Genomic DNA, 22,677 nt, shown 5'->3' with positions numbered 1-22,677 from the left:
TATCTCTTTTATTATTCTTTTACTTTCTGATTCTACTCTACCCTTCTAATTACCACTATTTGTCTGCAATCTCTGCTATTCAGAATGGAATATTGTAATTCGTCTGGCTCTATTCGCCACCCTTTCCTTCTATTCAATTTCATTTCCTGTCAAATTTCGCCACTTCTTTTAATCAAATTCATTGTAAAACATTCTTCCATGATGTGGCTTGTCCTCCTGATTTTCTTTCCTCCCTTTGAAACGGTGGCGCCGCGTAACGGTAAATAAGGTGAAACTACATAACAAAAGCAAAAGACGGAGCACAATGTTAAGCACTTGTTTGCTATCATGGGAATTCGTCAGGAATTCTTCCTAACACACAGTATGCAACGCTCCCCTGAACTGTCGAATCTCCACAGAATTACTCCATCTGTCGAAACAAGCTTCGGGCGTACCAGCACATTTATTTTTCCTTACGGCAACACTGTACTCTTTATTTTTCAGATATATTTGCAGAATTCTCCATCTTAGGCTTCATATCCCGTAGGTTCGTTTTTATTTTTTTAATCTTTATTCATTTTATTTTATTTTATTTTTATTTTTTTTGCAATTTACGATGGAGGCAACGCAGTATATCTAACATATTTTATGGTGTACATATGCTCAACAAAATGGCTTATAATCTAATTTTTTCAATAATAAAAACAATTTCAATTAACAAATAAGAAAGGCACAGAACAGTCCTGAAAGTTCATATAATAACCTGAATTAACGACAACAGATAAAACTAAGATAAGGAATCACTTACATTATATTTATTTATTAGCAATAACAAATTATTTTCAACTTGGATATGAACAGAGGAAATTAAAACGAATAGCGGACACTACCAATCCCTGAACCAGAGAGAGAGAGAGAGAGAGAGGGAGAGAGAGAGAGAGCGAGAGAGAGAGAGAAAATGTTTAAACCATTCACATTTCAATATACCTTACTCCTCTTTCTGGAAACAGTTTAATTTATATTGGTGATGGGAGGAGAAATTTAAATCTGAAATGGGATTTTCAAAGCTTGGACTCGGCGATTACACCAACATGGAATGATCCGACCTCCAGATTACGCGGGACACGTGGTAAAAATCTACGGTCAAATAAAGCAATGTTTCACCAACGAAAATTAAAATAAATACGCTGTATTTTATCGCAAATAATTGCTCTGTACTGTTTAACATGCACATTATTTGAGGCGTCCAGCGCTAAAACCCACACTCGCCACATTTTCAAAAATGGAGAAAAAGGCCTTAGAATGTGTAAATATAAAAAGACCAAAATTATTTTATTTTTCATGATATTTTCTTCAGGGTTGAATTTTTGGAATGTTTAGGACCCCAAAAGTATAATGTTATATATGAACAATAAATTAGACTGTGAACAATTTGATTGACTGATTGATTGTATGATTGATTGTACAATTGATGAGCAAAATTAATGCTGAAATTTACTAAAGTACAGATCATATAATGCAAAATTGAACCATATTTTCATCATCAAAATATAAACTCACTTACACCATTCGAAAGAGGAAAGAACGGGGATTCCAGATGTACAATAAAAGGCATTTCTCAAATTTGTGGCGAGTGTGGATTTTAGCACTGGACGCCTCATTTATTCTCTACATTTCCATTCTAAATAAATCATAAATATCGTAATCTAAAATTCCTGTATCTTTGACTCGCTGCGAAACACCTTTTACAGACCTTCTTAGGCTTTTCCATAGGGATTTCCTAACCAGAACAAGAGCAAGAACAGCAAGAACAAGAACAAGAACAACAACAAAGTGGTTTGTAGGCTTACTCCCCGAGTAAGCAAAAATTGTTAGATATTCAGAACTAGAAAATTCAATGTCATAAGCAATTGCTCAGTGAACCACGGAATGGTAGGTATGGGAACAGATCGTCTGATCATCCAAATATTACATTTGTAGTGGAGTTCAACTTCCTAATGACTACAACATTCGCAGGTGTCTGCTCAGGAAACTATGATGAACTTCAGTTGCGAAAAAGGCAATATTAAGAAAAAACAAAAAATTTAAGTTACAAAAAAGGCAATATAAAGAAGAACTTAAGTTTCAAAAAAGGCAATATAAAGAAGTTAAGTTACAAAAAAGGCAATATAAAGAAGAACTGAAGTTACAAAAATGGCAATATAAAGAAGAACTTGAGTTACAAAAAAGGCAATATAAAGAAGAAAACTTTAACAAAAAGCTGAAGTTAAACAAAAATGGCAATTATAAAAAGGTAAAACTTGAGGTTAAACAAAAGGCAAAAATATAAAAGAAGAACTTAAGTTACAAAAAAGGCAATAAAAAGAAGACTTAAGTTACAAAAAAGGCAATATAAAGAAGAACTGAAGTTACAAAAATGGCAATATAAAGAAGAACTTAAGTTTCAAAAAAGGCAATATAAAGAAGAAGTTAAGTTACAAAAAAGGCAATATAAAGAAGAACTGAAGTTACAAAAATGGCAATATAAAGAAGTTAAGTTACAAAAACGGCAATATAAAGAAGAACTGAAGTTATAAAAATGGCAATATAAAGAAGAACTTGAGTTACAAAAATGGCAATGTAAAGAAGAACTTAAGTTACAAAAAAGGCAATATAAAGAAGAACTTGAGTTACATAAAAGTCAATATAAAGAAGAACTTAAGTTACATAAAAGCCAATATAAAGAAGAACTTAAGTTACAAAAAAGGCAATATAAAGAAGAACTTAAGTTACAAAAAAGGCAATATAGAGAAGAACTTAAGTTACAAAAAAGGCAATATTAAGAAGAACTTAAGTTACAAAAAAGGCAATATAAAGAAGAACTTAAGTTACAAAAAAGGCAATATAAAGAAGAACTTAAGTTAACTAAAAGGCAATAAAAAGAAGAAATTATGATACAAAAAGGGCAATATAAAGAATAACTTTGTATTTATTGCATAACAATAAGTATTCACAATAAGATTTGGAAAATATAATTAATCAATCATTCTAACCTTTATCATAAAAAAGTTGCTTTTCAAAGTGAGGTATGAACACAGTGACAGAACTAAATACATTTCTTAAGAATTATTTTAAATCTTTATAATATTACTACCTGAAAGGGAGAGAGAGAGAGAGAGAGAGAGAGAGAGAGAGAGAGTGAGAGAGAGAGAGAGTTGTCATGTTAAAAGAAATGGACTTGAAGAGAATACAGCAGACCAGTATATTGGTAAGTAAATAAATAAGTAAAGAATAAACATATGAAGAAAGCTGGAGTAGCTGTGTGTTCAAACTGGTATATTTTGTGAAATAAAACAAGGTTTGGTGACTAAATGAGAGAATGGGTATTAAAAAAATCAAACATGTGACCTCTACAGATTTTATCATCACCACGCGACATGGATTATATGTATAAAAACTAAGGATTCTTTAAGTAATTCAGTGGAGAAACACTAGTGTGTTACTCTTGTGACGTCACAGTATTAGCTCCGCCCCCACTGCCGAGTTGAGCAGACCCTATATACTTTGAATGGTTATTTAAAAAACATCAAGCATGTTACCTCTTTACAGGTTTTATCAGATTTTATAAAAAAAAAAACATGCGATATGGATTAAATGTATAAAAACTAAAGCTTCTTTAAGTAATTCAATGGAGAAGCGCGAGTGTTGTTACTCTTCTGACGTCACAGTATTAGCTCCGCCCCCACTGCCGAGTTGAGCAGACCCTATTACTTTAACTCTGGGCTATATCATCGCCCTACATATTCAATTATCATAAACCTGCAGCATATGTTGGGGTGGTTGTTTCGATGGGCAATGGGTCACACTGAGACCCTAATACTAATACCAATTCTTATTTTAAAAAACTCTCTAGATAATATTTACTCTCTAGATAATACTTTGACACGAAAGGCTTCCCAGTATGAGATCTTGTAAGAAGAAGAAAGTAAATTCAGGCTCCGATGAAGATATATAGATAGATATAATAATAATAATAATAATAATAATAATAATAATAATAATAATAATAATAATAATAATAAGACGCCTTCATCACCTCTTTCCGAAGAGTCGTTCGTTCGTTTACAATAACAGACATCATATTATCAATGAAGTATTTGAGACGTAGATATCGCAGTCTCGGTTATCAAGACAAACCCCCACTCCCCCCCCCCCCACCCCATCGCTCTCTCTCTCTCGTGACCTTGACTTCATGAACACCTGGATGGATCGGAAAGCAGAGAAAAGGCACTTACTCAAAATGAATCAAAACATAAGTTTATCCAACCCCCAGCTCCCCACCCTCCCCCCCACCAACCAAGACCGCCTCCTCCCCCCAATATGCATTTAGCCTAAAGGCTTCCATACCCCCCCCCCTCTATATAGATGGGCATTATCCCCGTCTTCTCTCAATATTCCAAAAATATACAAAAGAAAAGTATAATATATATATATATATATATATATATATATATATATATACTATATATATATATCATATATATAATATACAAGAATAGAGTCTACATAACCTTAAAGAAAATTGGGAAAAAACCTGATTATTGTTCGGGCAAAAGAGAGATACTTGGGGTTGGGGGAGTGGGAAGGGGAGGGGGATGTGGGAGTGGGGGGCACCCAGAGAAGTCCCCTACCAAACAACCCCCACTCAGGCCCCCATCTAACACAGGCTTCAACATGCACTATATATCTCGAGATTATTATTATCATTATCACATACACTGAAGGTATTTGAAAGAATTATGGATGAAAGATTACGGCAGCAAGTTTTCATCGGTAGACAGCAACTAGGATTCATGAAGGGGCTTAGTACTGTGGATGGTATTTTCGCTCTGAGACAAATTATGGAAAAGTACAGAGAGAAGCAAAAGGTCTTGCATATGGCCTTTATAGACCTTGAGAAGGCATATGACAGAGTACCACGACAGGAAATATGGAGATGTCTCAGGGAGAGAGGAGTGATGGAGAAGAAGTATGTCAGAATGATCAGGGAGATGTATAGAAATGTAAAGACCAGCGTCAGATCTACAGTTGGAAGAACAGAAAATTTCCAAGTTGGATTCGGGCTACATCAAGGATCTGCTCTAAGCTCACTTCTGTTTGACATCGTCTCTGTTGTGTTGACAGAGGATGTCAGGGAGGAGCCACCATGGTGTCTGCTCTTGGTAGCCGAGAACAGGGAAGAACTTGAAAGATGGAGGTTTAAGAATAAGCAGGAAAAAGACAGAATATATTATGACAACCGAATTGGATGGCGACCAGCAAACAACTAATCAAATTAGGCGGAGGAAACATCAAAAGGGTTCATAAATTCAAGTACCTTGGCTCAAAATTTACCCTATCACAAAATTGAACCCAATTTCAAAATTGAACCCAATCTCAAAGTTAAACCCAAAGTTGAACCCAAATTCGAAATTGGACCCAATATTGAACCCAATCTCAAAAATTAAACCCAATCTCAAAATTGAACCCAAAATTGAACCAAATCTTAAAATTGAACCCAAAATAGAACCAATCCAAAATTGGACCCAGTCTCAAAAATTGAACCCAAAATTAAACTCAACTTCAAAATTGAACCCAATCTCAAAATTGAACGCAAAATTGAACCCAATCTAAAATTGAATCCAATCCTAAAAATTGAACCCAAAATTGAACCAAATCTCAAAATTGAACCTAATCTTAAAATTGATCCTAAAATTGAACCCAATCTCAATATTGAACCATAAATTTAACCCAATCTCAAAATTGAACTTACATTGAACCCAATCTCAAAATTTAACCCAATCTTAAAAAATTGAACCCCAAATTGAACCCAATCTTAAAAATTGAACCCAAAATTGAAACCAATCTCAAAATTGAACCTAATAGTGAACCCAATTTCAAAATTGAACTCAAACTTGAACCCAAAATTGAACTCAACCCCATACTTGAACCCAATCCTTCACCGTCTGAGGAAGGGTGGGGGTTGGGGGGGGGGATTTTAAGGGTGTTTTTGGTGTAAAAATTGAGTTTTTTCTTGTTTTTTGTGAGAATTAGAGAGAGAGAGAGAGATGAACACTCCTTGCTAGATCTATATATAATGACAAAATTTAATCACCAGCTATTTCCTTTAAAGCCAAACACCTTTCCATACAGGAACTATATAATACCTATACCTGAAGGTGAGCCGTGAGGGCTGTGGATCCCTCCATCAGGATCCTGACTGTGGAATCTTCCAGAACGTCCCTGAGGGAATCGTATTTGAGGGGCACGGTCTTCACGGCCAACATGGAGGTTATGGCGCCTCTAGAGAGAGGAGAGAGAGAGAGAGAGAGAGAGAGAACTTGAGCCTAGACCTATGTATAAATATTGTTTGGGGACTTATGATCGAGAATCCGAGTACATAGGCCTATGTTTTATATCATTCATTCGTTGTAGATTGCTAAATAACTTTTTGTTATGTTCCTTTTGACAAGTAATAACTAAAAATGCGCTCAAAGCGTGACGGATATGTCCGTGCGTGCGGAATTCTGGATGATTTTTTGGATAAGCCGTTCGCGAACTTCTGCACCTAATCCAAGATGGTAAGTCGTACTTAGAAAGGAAAGCATAAACGCCCATAAACCGACTTCAAATATTCGTAAGGTTCGGACATCTCACGCCCATGTTGTAGAAGGGCGCGCTCTCTAAAGGGGGACGAGATTACACGCCCTCACGCCCTCCAGCCTAAAATGATCCACGTAACGTCATTATAGGTCTATTTTAACACATAATCACTCGTTGCTACTCTGCAGACATGAGGACAAGACGTCATAGGTCCATATACATAGGTCTATAAACATAAAGAGGATGTTGCATTGCTATATGGGTATTTATTTTTAAAAAATAAATATCTGCAATTCTAAACAGCCAAATAGCCCTGCAGACCAAAGCGCGGCTAATCCTTCGGGCGTGAAGGTCACTGGAAAAGCCTTTTCCAGCAACTTTTCCAGCAACGAAAAGTTGTTAAATCCAGACTGTAAATTCACTGATTTTTTTTTATTCCTTATTGACTTAATTCTTTATTTTCTCTCAAAATCGATGGTTTTAGTTACAGGGACTAAAACTTTACGGAATTTGATATAAACTAATGCTAAAAATATGTCAGTGAATTGTGACAAATATAGAAGCTATATATATTAATCATCTAAGTTGTATCTATGTTATAACAAGAACTGAAAACGATTAAAACAAGGTGCGATCCGCACCTTGTTTTAATCCTTACTCGGAGAGCTCGCTAAAACCGATATGTGCTCAAGTGAACGAGGCCTCTATAGTATCCTAGGAACCAACTTTGTTACAGGAAACTGCAACAACGATTTCCACCTCGGCGTCCTACCTGCAGCTCCTGCTGATGATCAAAATGGCCGTCATCCACACCAGGGTCACCGTTCTCAGAGACGAAACCCCTTCTATGGCTTTCAGGTCTGGAAAAAGGTTTAATTGAACGTAGGCCTAACATTCCTGCTTAGATATTTACGGTACATTCAAATTTGTATAAGGTTTTCCATTGATATAAACAGGTAATTAATTATAGGCCTAGTATTCCTGCATTTGTTTTGATTAGATATTTACGGTACATTCAAAATTGTATAAGGTTTTCCATTAATATAAAAGTTAATTAACTATAGGCCGAGCATTCCTGCATTTGTTGAGCACAAAATTAAGTCTATTTTATTTTTCTAACCGATACAAACAAATTATTTACGGTTTTACGCTCAGAAACTTACTCTGGAAGATGAAGATCTGATAAGCCACCCAGAAGTGGTTGGTCGGTTTAGGGGCGACGCTGGACTCCAGCGTGAGGTCTATCACCGTCGATGGGTCTGGACGGAGCTCTGGCCGACAACGGACGTGCGTTTTTGGTTGCTCCGGCGCCTTGTTGGCTGTTCTGCTGGTTATAAGCAATTAATTGCTCTTTGCATTATATTGGACCTTGTTCAACGTGTTGCCTCACTATGGCAACCAAGGATGCTGTAGGAGACGTTGAAGAGGATCTGGCTTTATCGACTAGTGAAACAAGTGAAATCAATTATGCTTCTACATCTAGGAGGAGAAGGAAAAAACCGAAGAAAACAAAAGTCAGTGAGATGGAAGTAGCTGAGAGTGATGGAAATCTTTTAGTCAATAAAAGACTAAGAGCCGAGAGTAGGAAAGTTGTGAATAACAATACTCGTTCAAGTTTGATAGTTGATGATTCTAGTGGTGGCCCTAGTACTACATGGCAGTCGAATATCATTCTGGGTAATGGTCATGCAGCCAATAATGAAGGACCAAGTTCAAGGAAGTGTTTGTATTTTCCCAATGCACTGGAAATGGATTATCATGACAAGATGCAGTGGACGGTAAGACTTTATAAAAAACATCCAAATTTTGAAGTATTGTTTAAGGAAGGTAAATATAGACCATATATAACAGTTAAGGATAATAATGCTGTGAATTTCTTAACAACCACTGGCTTTGAAGACATTATGTTAGTAAAACCTAAGGATGATGGGAAGTTTACTAAAGTTATTGTGTTTGGTTACCCTTTATGTATGGATCCAAATGATTTATTGGTAGATGAAAGGGTTGTTTTGGCGGCTAAACGGACGTGAGGTTAAGCAGAAAGGTGAAACTAGTCTAAAACCACAGGTGATAGCACTTATAAAAAGGTGAGGTTCCAGAGAAAATATTTGTTCCCTGTCTTGGATATAAACGGGTCGATTTGTTTAAGGAAAGTCCTATGTTATGTTTTAAATGTAGTAAATGGGGCCATTTTGCATATAAATGTGAGAGTAACTTCAAATGTAGATATTGCAGCAAAAGTCATGACTCAAAAGAATGTTTGGATAAAATAAAAAATAATGTTAAAATTGTTCCAAAATTTTGCAATTGTGGAGGTGACCACAATGCTAGTTCTTGGTTGTTTAAAAAGAGGCCAGTTATTGGTGTTAAAACTCCAAGTACTTTAGTTTCTCAATCACTGAATAAGAACGAAAACGGGATTGTTATGCCTGTTACAAACGTATGGGAACGAAGAGAAGAGGAAAGGCAACTTCAAAAGGGGGAGACCTCTAGTCGTAGTTTAGCTTGTGCTAAACATGACAGTGTTATTCAAACACTTCGTTTAGAAATAGAAGAACTTAAAAAGGTAATCTTGAGCATGCGTGATCAGCTATCAAAAGTGTGTAATGGTACTGGGTAGAGTCGTTTCTATTGGAATGGAGGAGAATGTTTCTGAAGTGAATGATGTAGGCACTGGTACTAATGTCAGTATTCAAAAGAAGGTTCAGACTGTAGATAGAGCTACTTGTGATGATCTTATGTCTGCCAGAGAATGTGAAAATGCCGAATTAATGTCTACTGATAATGTGTTTCAGGGTAGCTCCATTTATGACAGAAATTATGAATTAAGGACAGATTTGTCAAATGAAAGGAAAGGATGTGACAACTTAGTTGTTAGTATTGCTTCCTTATTAGATACAGTACTAGAGTACATGCAGCGGCCAGATGAGGATCTTAAAATGAATATGGTTACCTTTGCTAGAAAAATGAGGAAGGAAATTGACCAAAATGGAGGGGTCTTGTCTTAAAACACTATCGTGGAATGTAAATAGTCTTCAAAAAAGAGGAACCGATGTTCATGCTTCGGTTCTTTCTCATAATTTCGATGTTATAACTTTGCAAGAAACCGGTGTTAATGAGGTTGGTTTCCAATTAACAGGTTATCAATCAGTTGAACTTATGGCAGATATTGAGAAAAGTATAAGGGGTCTAACTACCTTTGTGAAAAATGATATACCAGCTGTTTTATCAGAAGCGACAGAAATTAATGTTTGTGTGTAAAATTATATTTGAAGGATATTGTATTTCACATGATCAATGTGTATGTGCATGCTGATAAATTGGATCTTGAGAATTTACCTAAGGTTATTTTCAATGAGTACTGTTTATTAATGCTCGCCATCATGATTTGGGAAGCAGTGGTAGCCAAAACAGAAATGGTTTTGTGTTAAATAACATACTCAACTCATTGGAAAATGTCAGAGTCTTGGGGAATGGTGCACCAACGCACGTGAGAGGTGGCAGAATTGATTATGCGGTACTTTTTAATGTGTTTGAATGTACAGCTGATGCGTTAGTTGTTAGTGAGCTTGTAAGTGATCACTTTGCTTTAGAAGTATCTTTAAGTATAAACAAGATGTTTGTCAGTAAAAAAAAGAAGTGCTATCATTTAAAACCTGATAGAAAATTAGAGTTCATGAATAAAGTTGGTGAGTGGTACTTCACACATTACAAGGAAGTTAATGGTCATCAAAACGATGAAAACATATTCTATGAAGATTTGCTCACTGTCATTGATAGTATTTTAAATATTCCTATAAAAAGTGGCTTCTCCTCATTTAAAAAGTCTGTATATTCAAATGACAAAATAGTTCGGAGTAGGGATAAACTGCTTCGACAAAGCTCAACGTAATTGGAGTAAGAATCCAAATGATAATTTGAGTAGAGAAACCATGATGCAGATAGCAGACGGGACAGCAGAGGTAAGAAGGACGGTCAGAAGTAAAAATTGGGATAAGTTCTTGGAAGAAATTTCATTTACTAAAGAGATTGGGTCTGTATGGAATTTGGTCAATAAAGTGAGAAAGAAAAGGAAGGAAACCGTGCTCATCATGATCCGAATGGGAAAGCGAACGAATTGGTTAGGAAATTGTCGGAAGCTGCAAGTATCAGTGGTCTCCCAAACAGTGTTCAGGCCTGCTTACGTAACAGGCGGTACAAACGAAGACAACTCGTGGCGTTACAAGAGGCTATAAATTGTGAGACTTGTTTGCCATTTACAAACGACGAATTGTTGTTTTGTATGAAGAAGGGCAAATTACCGCTCCTGGTGCGGATGGGATAACGTACGAAATTATAAACTGTTTAATTATGATGGAGGATAGTCCTTAGTTAGATCTAATTCATCTTTCATATAAAAATGGCAGGCTCCCTAAGAAATGGAAAATAGCTCTTGTTGTACCTATAATGAAGAGCAACGGAGAATATAGGCCTATTTCACTTACATCTTGTTTGTGTAAATTAATGAAGAGTCTTGTATTAAATAGATTAATGTATATGATTTGTGACCAGTTATCCCCGAATGTGTTTGGTTTTATAAAGGGGAAAAGTACTTCAGACTGCGTTATTAAAGCCTTAAGTAATGCTAATGTTAAATGTAGAGCATTTGTTGACCTAAAAGGAGCTTTTGATAGAGCTTGCAGTGATGTTATTCTAGAAGAACTTGTCAACAAAGGTGTCAGGGGATTTTTACTGAGGTGGATTAGGAGTTACTTAACTGAAAGAAGAGCGAAAGTTTGGTTCCAAGGATATGATGAGTCCGAGGAAATGTTGATGGAGTTGGGTATTCCTCAAGGTGGTGTTCTTAGTCCTACCCTTTTTAATGTTTTGATGGATAAAATTGCGAGGCATAATTTTCCTGCTGGTACTGAGATTATTGTGTATGCTGATGATATTTTGATACAGTGTGTTAGTGAAACCATTTTAATAAGGGCTATGGCAGAATTACAGAATTTGTGCATGCACATGGGCTTGGTGATAAATGAAGAAAAGAGCAAATTTCAGTCAAGGGTGGTTAATAGTAATACGGTTGCCATAAATAGTAAAACTTTGGAAAGAGTAAATAGTTATAAATTAAATATAACATGTATTTTAAGAAACTGTATAATATACTGATGAAATATGATATTATAAAATTTTGTGTAAAATTACAAGAAGTAGCTCCAATGAAGCCGTGGTTGTGTCACAAAATTAATGTAAGCCTTTGTAAACTTGACTGTAGAAAAAGTGAGTGCAACACATACGAATTGAAACTATTAATTCTATCTAAAATCAACACATTACCTAAAGCTAATAGTATACATATGTACTGAGATGGTTCAGTGAATGGTGTCAAGGTTGGATGTGGGGTGGTTATAAAGGAATATTATGAAAATGATGCGAGTACTGACGAGACGCTGTCAAAAAGAATAGAAAATAAAACTTTTACTACTACAGCTGAATGACATGCCATTCATGAAGGGTTAACCTTAGTAGTAAACAAGATGAAAGACGTGTTTGTTTTCGTTGATTGCCAGAGTGCCCTTCTTGCACTTAACTCTAGATATCCAGTTGACAGGGAATGAGTAAGTAAGTGTAAATAACTTGTATATGCAATAGAAGATCAAGGGTATTTTGTCAAGTTTTACTGGGTACCATCTCACGTTGGTATTCATTTGAATGAGATGGCCGATAGTTTGGCAAAGGATGCTACAAACAAAAATAATATTGATACAGAAAGCACAATGACTCTGAGCAGAATAAAAAAAAAAGCTAAAAATGAAGAGGTCTTTGTGGGAAGCGGCTGAAATTCGACAAATTTTAAACAATGGTAGTGTCAGTATGAGACACTATTTGTTTGTGTCTGAAAACAACAATACTGTATATGGTAGGGCACTGTCTAAACTAGATACTTTAATAATGAGGTTGCGTTTGGGATATAAATATTCTTGGGAATACATTGATAATGAAAACTCTAAATGTAAATTATGCGGTGAGTTACGGAAACATACTTTACAACATTATGTTATGGAATGTAATAAATTATCAGAGTTTCGTAACCCCAGAATAGATGATGTAACAAATCAAGTATGTTATTTTATGAAAAATGATGTATATTCCAAAATTGTCAAAAAATTTCCTAATTTATTTTGGAATAAATAATTGTGAGCCATTTGCCTGTCCTTTAGTAGGATTTTGTATAACTTGATTTTTTGTACCTTTTCTTAACATTTTTCTTTTTATATAACATTTACTTTTGTTATATTTGATTTGTATGGCTTTTGCCTATTGAAAATTTGCTTTGGTATATAAACATTTGATTTGTATAAAATCTGCATTATAGCTTGGCATTTGCTTTTGTATAAATTGGGTTAGAATTCTTCTCGTGTAAAATATTTGCTTTTCATTACTGTTTTTTTATTTTTATTTACGTATTTATTATGATTTTTGCCTGGAATCTTTTGAATTTTGTAGGTGAGTATAGCAGGATGCTGCTACACTCCATTTGATGTATATCAATAAACTTTTTGAATTTGAATTTGAATTTGAATTATCATCGTCGATATCACGACCACCAAGAGGAATGATAGCATTGTTCCTGTCCAGACTGGCCAACTGAAAGCATAAATAGATAAAAAGAGATAAAACGATAAACCGATAATTAGATAAATGTATGTTAAGGTGTATATTTAACTCAATGCAAAACACATTTTTCAGACCTATATAAGCTTTTCCATAGACCTTTCCTGACCCCCTAATAAGAACAACAACTTCAAAAACAAAGTGGTTTGTAGGCTTACTCCCAGAGCAAGCGAAAAGGACTATTTATAACTCCAGTTTTAGCTACTTTCAGTGACTAGGCCTAAAAAGAAGTTCGTATTTCACGCACTTATGCAATACGGCTCCCCCAAACCCCACGTTAAAGGGGTGACGAACCCCCAGGGATCGGCTGAGCAGTAGGACGCGCAACTAAGATGTGCAGGATCTCACTGAAGAGGGGCATGGTGAAGTCCACGACCTGGCTCCGTATGTAGGACATCCCGAAGGGCCCTAGGCCTATGTCGGCTTCTTGCGAAGGTATAGCTGTTAGGACCCTATTAGTTCCTACGTATCCGAAACCATTTTAGGGTGTTTTTTTTTAACATATTTCAGCCATTTATCATACTATAATGGGCATAATGTCTGTCTGTCATTCAATCACGGCCAAACGGCTGGTCAGATGGGCATGAGACTTGGCAGGGTTATGGTGGGGAACCCTAAGATGGTTTGTAATGGGGTTTCATCCAACCTACCCCCTCCTTTGTAGGGGGTGGGGGTGAGAAGGGATTCTCTGAAACGGAGCTGTTTCTGGCCATGAAACGAGGCTGGTTATTCCCGTAGACTTGGTTACTTTACGATTTTTCATACATAATTTCTGTACAACTTCCCCGGAGAAAGTCGCGAATATTTCAGCTCGGACACAATAGCAGATGAAAATTATTATCAATATCCGCAAGATTTTTTTAATAACTTAAATCAATCGGGACTGCCAGTGCACAAAATAATGTTGAAGAAGTACTGCTCGGTAATGTTGCTTTGGAATTTCGATCCTGCCAATGGACATGATAAAAAGGAAACTGACAAGTTCCTACTTTCTACTCCTTTTTTGGAAGACACAGGATCATAAGAGCATTTATCAGTAGCCATAACGCACTGACATACAAGTTGCGTCTTTGCAGTAACATAATGAAAAGAAAGATACTTTATTATTCGTAGCACCGTGCAAAGTAATTGACAAAGAAACGAACCTATCAAGATCCCTGTTCCGTTAAATGAAAGCCACCGACAAGAGAGAGAGAGAGCCATTTAACAACATTAATGTACTACAATTTTATAATTTTATCTTGCTATCGAAAAATGAGAGAGGGAAAGAGAGAGGAGATCATTTGTGATTTGAGAGCTAAGTAATGCGATAGTCCCATCACCGTCTTCGTACTTGACTTACATTGAGAGAGAGAGAGAGAGAGAGAATCATTAAAAGAGGGTAAACAATAATGAATACGAACTTCTTTACGTTCATTGATCGTCCCTTCACTTACTTTAAGAGTGAGAGAGAGAGAGAGAGAGACTATTCGTGTAATCGCCCTTATTTTAATATTGCTGAACAAATGGTACATTTAAATTTTTCACTTCTTCTGTAATTTTTAACATGGCCATTATTTACTTTTAACATTTTCATTCTGTTAAATAAATCATAAATATCCTATCATCAAATTCCTGTATCTTTAACTCGACGCAAAACACCTTTTTCAGACCTTTTTAGGCTCTTTCATAGACCTTTCCTACCCCTTCAAGAAGAAGAACAACAAGAACGCCGCGAGTAAGCGATATGTGCTTCTGTGAATGTGGCCTCTATAGTATCCTGGGAACCAACTTTGTTACAGGAAACTGCAACAACGATTTCCACCTCGGCGTCCTACCTGCAGCTCCTGCTGATAATCAAAATGGCCGTCATCCACACCAGGGTCACCGTTCTCAGAGACGAAACCCCTTCTATGGCTTTCAGGTCTGGAAAAAGGTTTAATTGAACGTAGGCCTCACATTCCTGCTTAGATGTTTACGGTACATTCAAATTTGTATAAGGTTTTCCATTGATAAAAAGGTAATTAACTATAGGCCTAGTATTCCTGCATTTGTTTTGATTAGATATTTACGGTACATTCAAATCTGAATAAGGTTTTCCATTGATAAAAAAGTTAATTAACTATAGGCCTTGCATTCCTACATTTATTAAGCACAAAATCAAGTCTATATTATTTTTTTAACGGATACAAACAAATTATTTACGTCATTGCTCTCAGAAACTTACTCTGGGAGATGAAGATCTGATAAGCCACCCAGAAGTGGTTGGTCGGTTTACGGGCGACGCTGGACTCCAGGTCCAGGGTGAGGTCTCCATCACCGTCGATATCACGACCACTAAGAGGAATGATAGCATTGTTCCTGTCCAGACTGGACAACTGAAAGCATAAATAGATAAAAAGAGATAAAACGATAAACCGATAAGTAGATAAATGTATGATAAGGTGTATCTTTAACTCAACGCGAAACACCTTTTTCAGACCTTTATAAGCTCTTTCATAGACCTTTCCTGACCCCGTAACAAGAACAACAACTTCAAAAACAAATTGGTTTGTAGGCTTACTCCCAGAGCAAGCGAAAAAGACCATTTATAACTCCAGTTTTAGCAGCTTTCAGTGACTAGGCCTAAAAAAAAGTTCGTATTTCACGCGCTTAAGTAATACGGCTACCCTCCCCCCCGGGGGGCTCACGTTAAAGGGGTGATGAAACCCCCAGGGATCGGCTGAGCAGTAGGACGCGCAACTAGGATGTGCAGGACCTCACTGAAGAGGGGCATGGTGAAGTCCACGACCTGGCTTCGCATGTAGGACATCCCGAAGGGCCCTAGGCCTATGTCGGCTTCCTGCGAAGGTATAGCTGTTAGGACCCTATCGGTTGCTATGTATCCGAAACCATTTTAGGGTGTTTTTTAACATATTTCAGCCATTTATAAGGATAATGATACTTTTATGAAGGTTTAGAATCTATATGAATCTATGTATATGGTGATTGGTTTCAGAGCTGGAGATGAAACTATGGCGAATATCTTATCTTTTTTGCGTAAATAATACCATGATACTTTGGTGGGTGGGAGTTTTTGTTAGTTTACGTATCCAAGGGTCCATAGAGAGAGAGAGAGAGAGAGAGAGAGAGAGAGAGAGAGAGAGAGAGAGAGTTTTCATAAGATTTCTTAACTGAAAACACCACAAATTTATAGTGGTGTTTCTCAGGGTAACCCATCCACGAGTTACACCAGTATAGTTCAATATTTATCAGGCTACTAACGTACCTTCCTAAGTACCATCCCTATCATACCATTCCACGAACCGTTACCCAGCGGTGCACCCCAGTAGCCGTCACCTTGTACCACGGTGAACCTTTTAAAAAAATGGTACGGAAAAAAAGTTACAGTTCCGTGATGTCATGAATATGAATAAAGGTAATACCTAGGCCTATATATGCACATTGAGTAGGATAAATTCACCATTTTATTAACGTCTAACGTTGCTGAATAATTGTATTTCATTATTTCATTTATAATGTCAATGAAATATAACTGAATTTTGATTTATACGTATAATGGCGGCTCCATATATTGAATCAAAAATTGCAGATATAGACCCAGTAATATCTGCATCGCTATACGAACACCAACACGATGCATTGTATAACAATGAAACTCTACGATGATTTTGCTGATTTAGGAATGAAGGAATATAATGAGGTAAATGGGAATATAGACCTTGAATCGATGCCATAATGGGAATTATAATTCGTAATTAGTTGAGATATTGATGAATAAAAGATGAGTTAGATGCTCAATCCTTATGAGAATAATCTCTCTCTCTCTCTCTCTCTCTCTCTCTCTCTCTCTCTCTCTCTCTCTCTCTCTCTCATTTAATAAGTATATTTCTGTTTATAGATGATGCTATTTAAAAGTATATATCATATCAGCCATTTGTGATATAAAAACACGAAAAACAAACTGCTTAATCTAGACGTATCCAAAACCCTAGTACTATAATATCCTCAGTTAGATCAGTTATAATGATCAATACCGAGAAGTTTCCCCTTTACGAAACTTCCAAATCAAACTCACGTGAAGTTCAGGGACAGGGCGAAGGCGTGGAGGAAGTTGGCCATAGGTACTTCGATCCTGTTTTTGTCCATTTACAGGATTCACCTGCATGTGTGGAGGCCACGATTCCGGAGCCACCATGAGGTGAGGTGCCTCGGGAAACCTGGTGGAAAAAGAAATTCTCTAACAAATTCTCTTTACGTCTCGTAACTCTGAGATTATCTGTTAGTTTCCAGCGAGATCTAACGAGAAATTAAATGTTTAAGTGTTCAAGTGTAAGTCTAAAGTAGCAGGCTTTATGAGTTGACAGTAATTTTATTATGTGGCTTAATTGTGTATCGGTGTTAGTACAGGGTGTCCATAAAGTCTCAGTACCATTCTGGACTATAAATACTTGTAATGGTACTGGGACTTTATGGACACATTGAATCAAATCCTCTATAGGTCTAATATTTTAAAGAATATCCTTGATATTTTTAACGGAACTTAGTGTATATTAGTATAAATCTGGCTTAAAAAGCTTCATAAGTCAATAGTAATGATATTATTTGGCGAAGATATGGCGCTAATAATGGTGAAAAAAGAGAACGTTTATTACTTGAATTTTATGAGGTTTTCCATGTGTGCTGCTTTTTGAGCTGACTCGAGCCACCTGGGGGCAAATAAACAAATTAATAAGTATATATATGTATATGTATATATATATATATATATATATATATATATATATATATATATATATATAAAACCACTCCAAATGCGCTCAGAATGTACAAGCAAATTTCCAAAAGAAAAAAAAAAAAACAAAAAAAAAAAAAAAACCTTAGACTAAAAAGTATTTTTCCCCAGTTAAGTGATTTACGCATTAAAGTCCCTAGACTTAAGGCACTTAACTTTTTAAAAAAAGTGTAAAAGTATTTGAAAACGACGCTAAAATGTTAACAGAACAATTATTGTAATTAATTAACGACAAAATGCAGTTACGTACGTAGTACAGGTGCATTTTAAAATGGTTTTAATTATAATTGCCTCTGTATTCTCTTCTATAACAAGTTCCTGTTTAACTACACACTTAAATGAAGTAATTTCGTGAAATAAAACACTATTTCAAGATGACTTGAAAGAGAAGTAAAGTCTCGAGATGAAACAGCACAGGGTGTCCATAAAGTCCCAGTACCATTACAGGTATTTATCGCACAGAATGGTACTGGGACTTTATGGACACCCTGTATATGACCAACCTTCGGTACCGCGGCTCAGACATAGTACTAAAGGCGACGCCATGACGGTTGACCAATTCGTCTCTCTCTGGAGAGGACTTGAGGCCAGGAATCTGTATCTGTAAAAATTAATATAAGTCACGATTGATATATCAAACTCCTACAGGGAATATATGCAAAAATATACAGGTTTTTCTGGCTATAGTTATGTATACCGTAATGTCTATACAGAGCACCTCTTGCTATACTAGACTGTCTGTTGAAATAAACTTACAGTACGCCTTGCAGCGCTGCTGTAGGATATGAACCTTCTGTTACAGGGGCTGATATGCTTTCTACTTTACAGTTAACTTCAGTATTCTTTAGAAATATGAGCACAGAGCCCATGTCTACGGTATTCAACCTGAGTGGTCGGTTTTGGCTCAATTAAAAAAACCGAGATATTTCTCTTATAAAAGATTTGCTACTAGAATACAACATTCAACAAATAAATCACCTGCCAACAAGAAGGGAAATGCTTTAGGCCTAATATTTGTGAACAAGTTGAATTATGTTAAAGAAATAATAGTTTATAAGTTTATAATGAGAGTATTTCAGACCATGATGTCATAGAATTAACAGTCCATTCCAAAGCAAGTGAAAACAGAGATAAGCAAGAGATGAAAAAGTGGGAAGGATATGGAAAATACAATTTCTACAGTAAAAACATAAATGGTCAGAAATAAATGAAGAATTAAACAAAGATTGGGATAACATTTTCGTAAGTGATGATATACAGGTAAATAAGGAGATATTATATAAAATTTTAGAGGAAATAGTGGATAAATATATACCGAAGAAGAAAAGTAAACATCAGTCATGCATACCAAGAGACAGAAGGATCTTGTTCCAGAAAATCAGAAAGTGGAAAAAAGGTCTTGCAAAAGAAAATAATGCATGGAAAGTCATGGAACTAAAAAGTAAGATAGAAAATGCAGAGCAAAAGATTATACAATCAAAAGAAAATGAAAAACGGGACTTGGAAGAAAAAACCCTATTAAATATCAAGCAAAACCCCAAACTATTGTACTCGTATGCGAAAAAGATGAATAAAAGAAGAATAGAAATAGTCCCTCTAAGAATAGAAGGGAGGTTAACAAATGAAAAAAAGGAAATATGCAACATATTGGCAGAAAGATATAAAAGAGAATTTACCCCTAGAATTGATAATGAAAATAATGATTCAGAAATAAGGGATGAAAATAGCGAAAATTTATCAGGCATAGATATCAATGAAGCCGATATTGTGCAGGCTATTAATGAAATTAAAAATGGAGCAGCAGCTGGGTCTGATGGTGTCCCTGCTATTTCGTTAAAGAAAGTAGTTCATTCTATCGCAAAGCCCCTTGCAATATTATTTAGGCAAAGTGTAGATACAGGCGAGATTTATGATGAACATGAATTAGCATATATTACCCATACTTTGAAAAGTGGATCAAGACTAGAGGCAAGTAATTATAGGCCTGTGAATCTAACATCACATATTATGAAAGTGTATGAAGGGAAATGAAGAAAAATATTATGAAGCATTTAATAAAAACTAATTTGTTTAATATAGGACAACATGATTTTGTACCCGAAAAAAGTACACAACCCAATTGTTAGTCCACCATGAGAACATATATAAATATATGTTAAACGGAAAAGAAACAGATGTGGTTTATCTAGACTTTGCAAAAGCTATTGACAAGGTAGAGAACATAATATAGTGGACAAAGTAGGAAGATGGATAAAAGAATTTTTACAAAACAGAAAACAGATAGTTATTGCAAACGATGAGAAATCGGATGAAGCTAAGGTAATATCCGGTGTGCCACAAGGTACAGTGCTAGCTGCATTGCTGTTTGTTATTATGATTGCAGACATAGACAGTAATGTTAAGGACTCGGTAGTGAGTAGTTTCGTCGATGACTTAAGAATAAGTAGAGAAATTACTTATGATGAAGATAGGAACTCGCAACAAAGAGACCTTAACAAAGTATATGAATGGGCAGAGGTAAATAGGATGGTATTTAACTCTGATAAATTTGAATCAATAAATTATGGAAAAAGAGAAGGAAAGCTATATGTATATAGGGGACCTAATAATGAGATAATCATTAATAATGAAGCAGTTAAAGACTTTGGTGTGATGTTGAATAGGAACATGTTATGCAATGATCAAATAGCAATTATATTGGCAAAATGCAAAGCAAAAATGGGAATGTTGTTACGGCACTTCAAAACAAGAAAAGCTGAACACATGATTATGCTTTATAAAACGTATGTTCGTAGTCCACTTGAATATTGCAATATCATATGGTAACCACACTACCAAAAGGATATTGCACAAATAGAGTGTACAAAGGTCCTTTACAGCTAGAATAGAAGAAGTTAAGGACCTTGACTACTGGGAGAGACTACAATTTTTAAAGTTATATAGTCTAGAAAGGAGAATAGAACGCTACATGATAATACAGGCACAGAAACAGATAGAAGGAATTGCCGAAAACATCATGAAGCTAAAATTATCAGAAAGAGCAAGCAGAGGTAGATTAATAGTGCCCAAAACTATACCAGGAAAACTAAGGAAAGCACACAGGACATTATTCCAACACGCACCAGCATCGACAATGCAGCGCCTATTCAATGCGTTGCCAGCTCATCTGAGGAATGTATCAGGAGTGAGTTTAGATGTGTTTAAGAATAAGCTCGACAAATATCTAAACTGCATCCCAGACCATCCAAGATTGGAAGATGCAAAATATACCGGAAGATGCATTAGCAATTCTCTGGTAGACATTAAAGGTGCCTCACACTGAGGGACCTGGGGCAACCCGAACAAGATGAAAGGTCTGTAAGGTAAAGTCTCTCTCTCTCTCTCTCTCTCTCTCTCTCTCTCTCTCTCTCTCTCTCTCTGTCTGTCTGTCTGTCTCTCTCATTCTCAGGTGCGACTTGCTTTGATCTTCATCATCTCACACCCCCACTGAACGTCCTTGGCACTAGGCCTATAACTTTTTTTTGAAGACGAAACTTTGTCTTTCTCTTGTTTCCGGATCCACATTCTGCCTTAATTTGGACTCTCTCTCTCTCTCTCTCTCTCTCTCTCTCTCTCTCTCTCTGTGTGTGTGTGTGTGTATGTGTTTGTGTTCGTCATAAATAAATAAACACCCCTTTTGAGGGATGTTTGCTATTGTCCTTAAAATAATAATCAACCTTTCTGTTTATCTGAGTGAAGCCTAAATGTTTACTGGACTTTCGACTAGACTGCATCTTTTTGCACTTATTTCATCTACGTCTGCTCTCTCGTTGAGCCAACTTCCCTCAAAGGCAGAACAGTTTTAAAAAAAATATTTTTTAACTTCAATCATTTGCCCCTCCATGTCTTTTCATGGTCCATTTTCTGATCCAACAACTTTGCTCTTATATTTTAAGTATTTCTCTGACATTTCACATTAGTTCATCCAAATATATATATAACAAAGTCGAATAGATACAGTAAACCATTTTTACACCAAACAAGTCACTCTCCTGTCTACATATCTGTACAAGAAACGGTTCATTTAATCTCTTTATTTCTCTCACTAAATTTACCCCTAAACCAAACTTTCTCAAAAAACGTATATTCAAGCTTTTATCATAAGCTTTTTCTAGGTTCGTTTATGCCAAAATGAAGTATTTTTTTATTTTTTTTTTTATTTTTCAAAAAAACTACATAAAAGAGATATTCAGGAATATATAAATTAAAATGATTCACAATTCCTCGAATTGAAAAAAAAAAAAAGTGATTTTTTTTATTTTATTCCTCAATATTCTGGCGTAATATCATCTTCCGTAGATTTTTAATTCACGTCTGTACGCTTCTAAATCTATATCAAATTAAAACCAGTATTGCTTTTCAAAGTAATAAAAAAAAAATAGGTCTATAATTTGCTATAAAAATAAGGATAGTCGACATGGCTCGAGTTTCACTGATAGGCCTACAGCAGCTTGATACGTTGATGAATTCCCATATAACCTCCGGATTTTTTCGTAATATCCAATGCTTCAGTCATCATATAATACTATTGAATTATATAAGGAAAAAATAGGCTTATAATTTTGTGTCAAAAATAAATGATAATACTCGATAGTTACAACATG

At 35.7% G+C, this 22,677-nt stretch overlaps 1 pseudogene; it reads right to left on the bottom strand.

Annotated features, from left to right (window-relative positions):
• Positions 1–6,118: 6,118 nt before the first annotated feature.
• On the bottom strand, positions 6,119–18,903 carry LOC135205161 (glutamate receptor-like; annotated as a pseudogene).
• Positions 18,904–22,677: the final 3,774 nt, after the last annotated feature.

This window comes from Macrobrachium nipponense, chromosome 48, assembly GCF_015104395.2.
Source record: "Macrobrachium nipponense isolate FS-2020 chromosome 48, ASM1510439v2, whole genome shotgun sequence".
Taxonomy (NCBI): domain Eukaryota; kingdom Metazoa; phylum Arthropoda; class Malacostraca; order Decapoda; family Palaemonidae; genus Macrobrachium; species Macrobrachium nipponense.
Note: the sequence above shows the minus strand (reverse complement) of the source record. Positions and strands in the feature narration are given on the sequence as shown.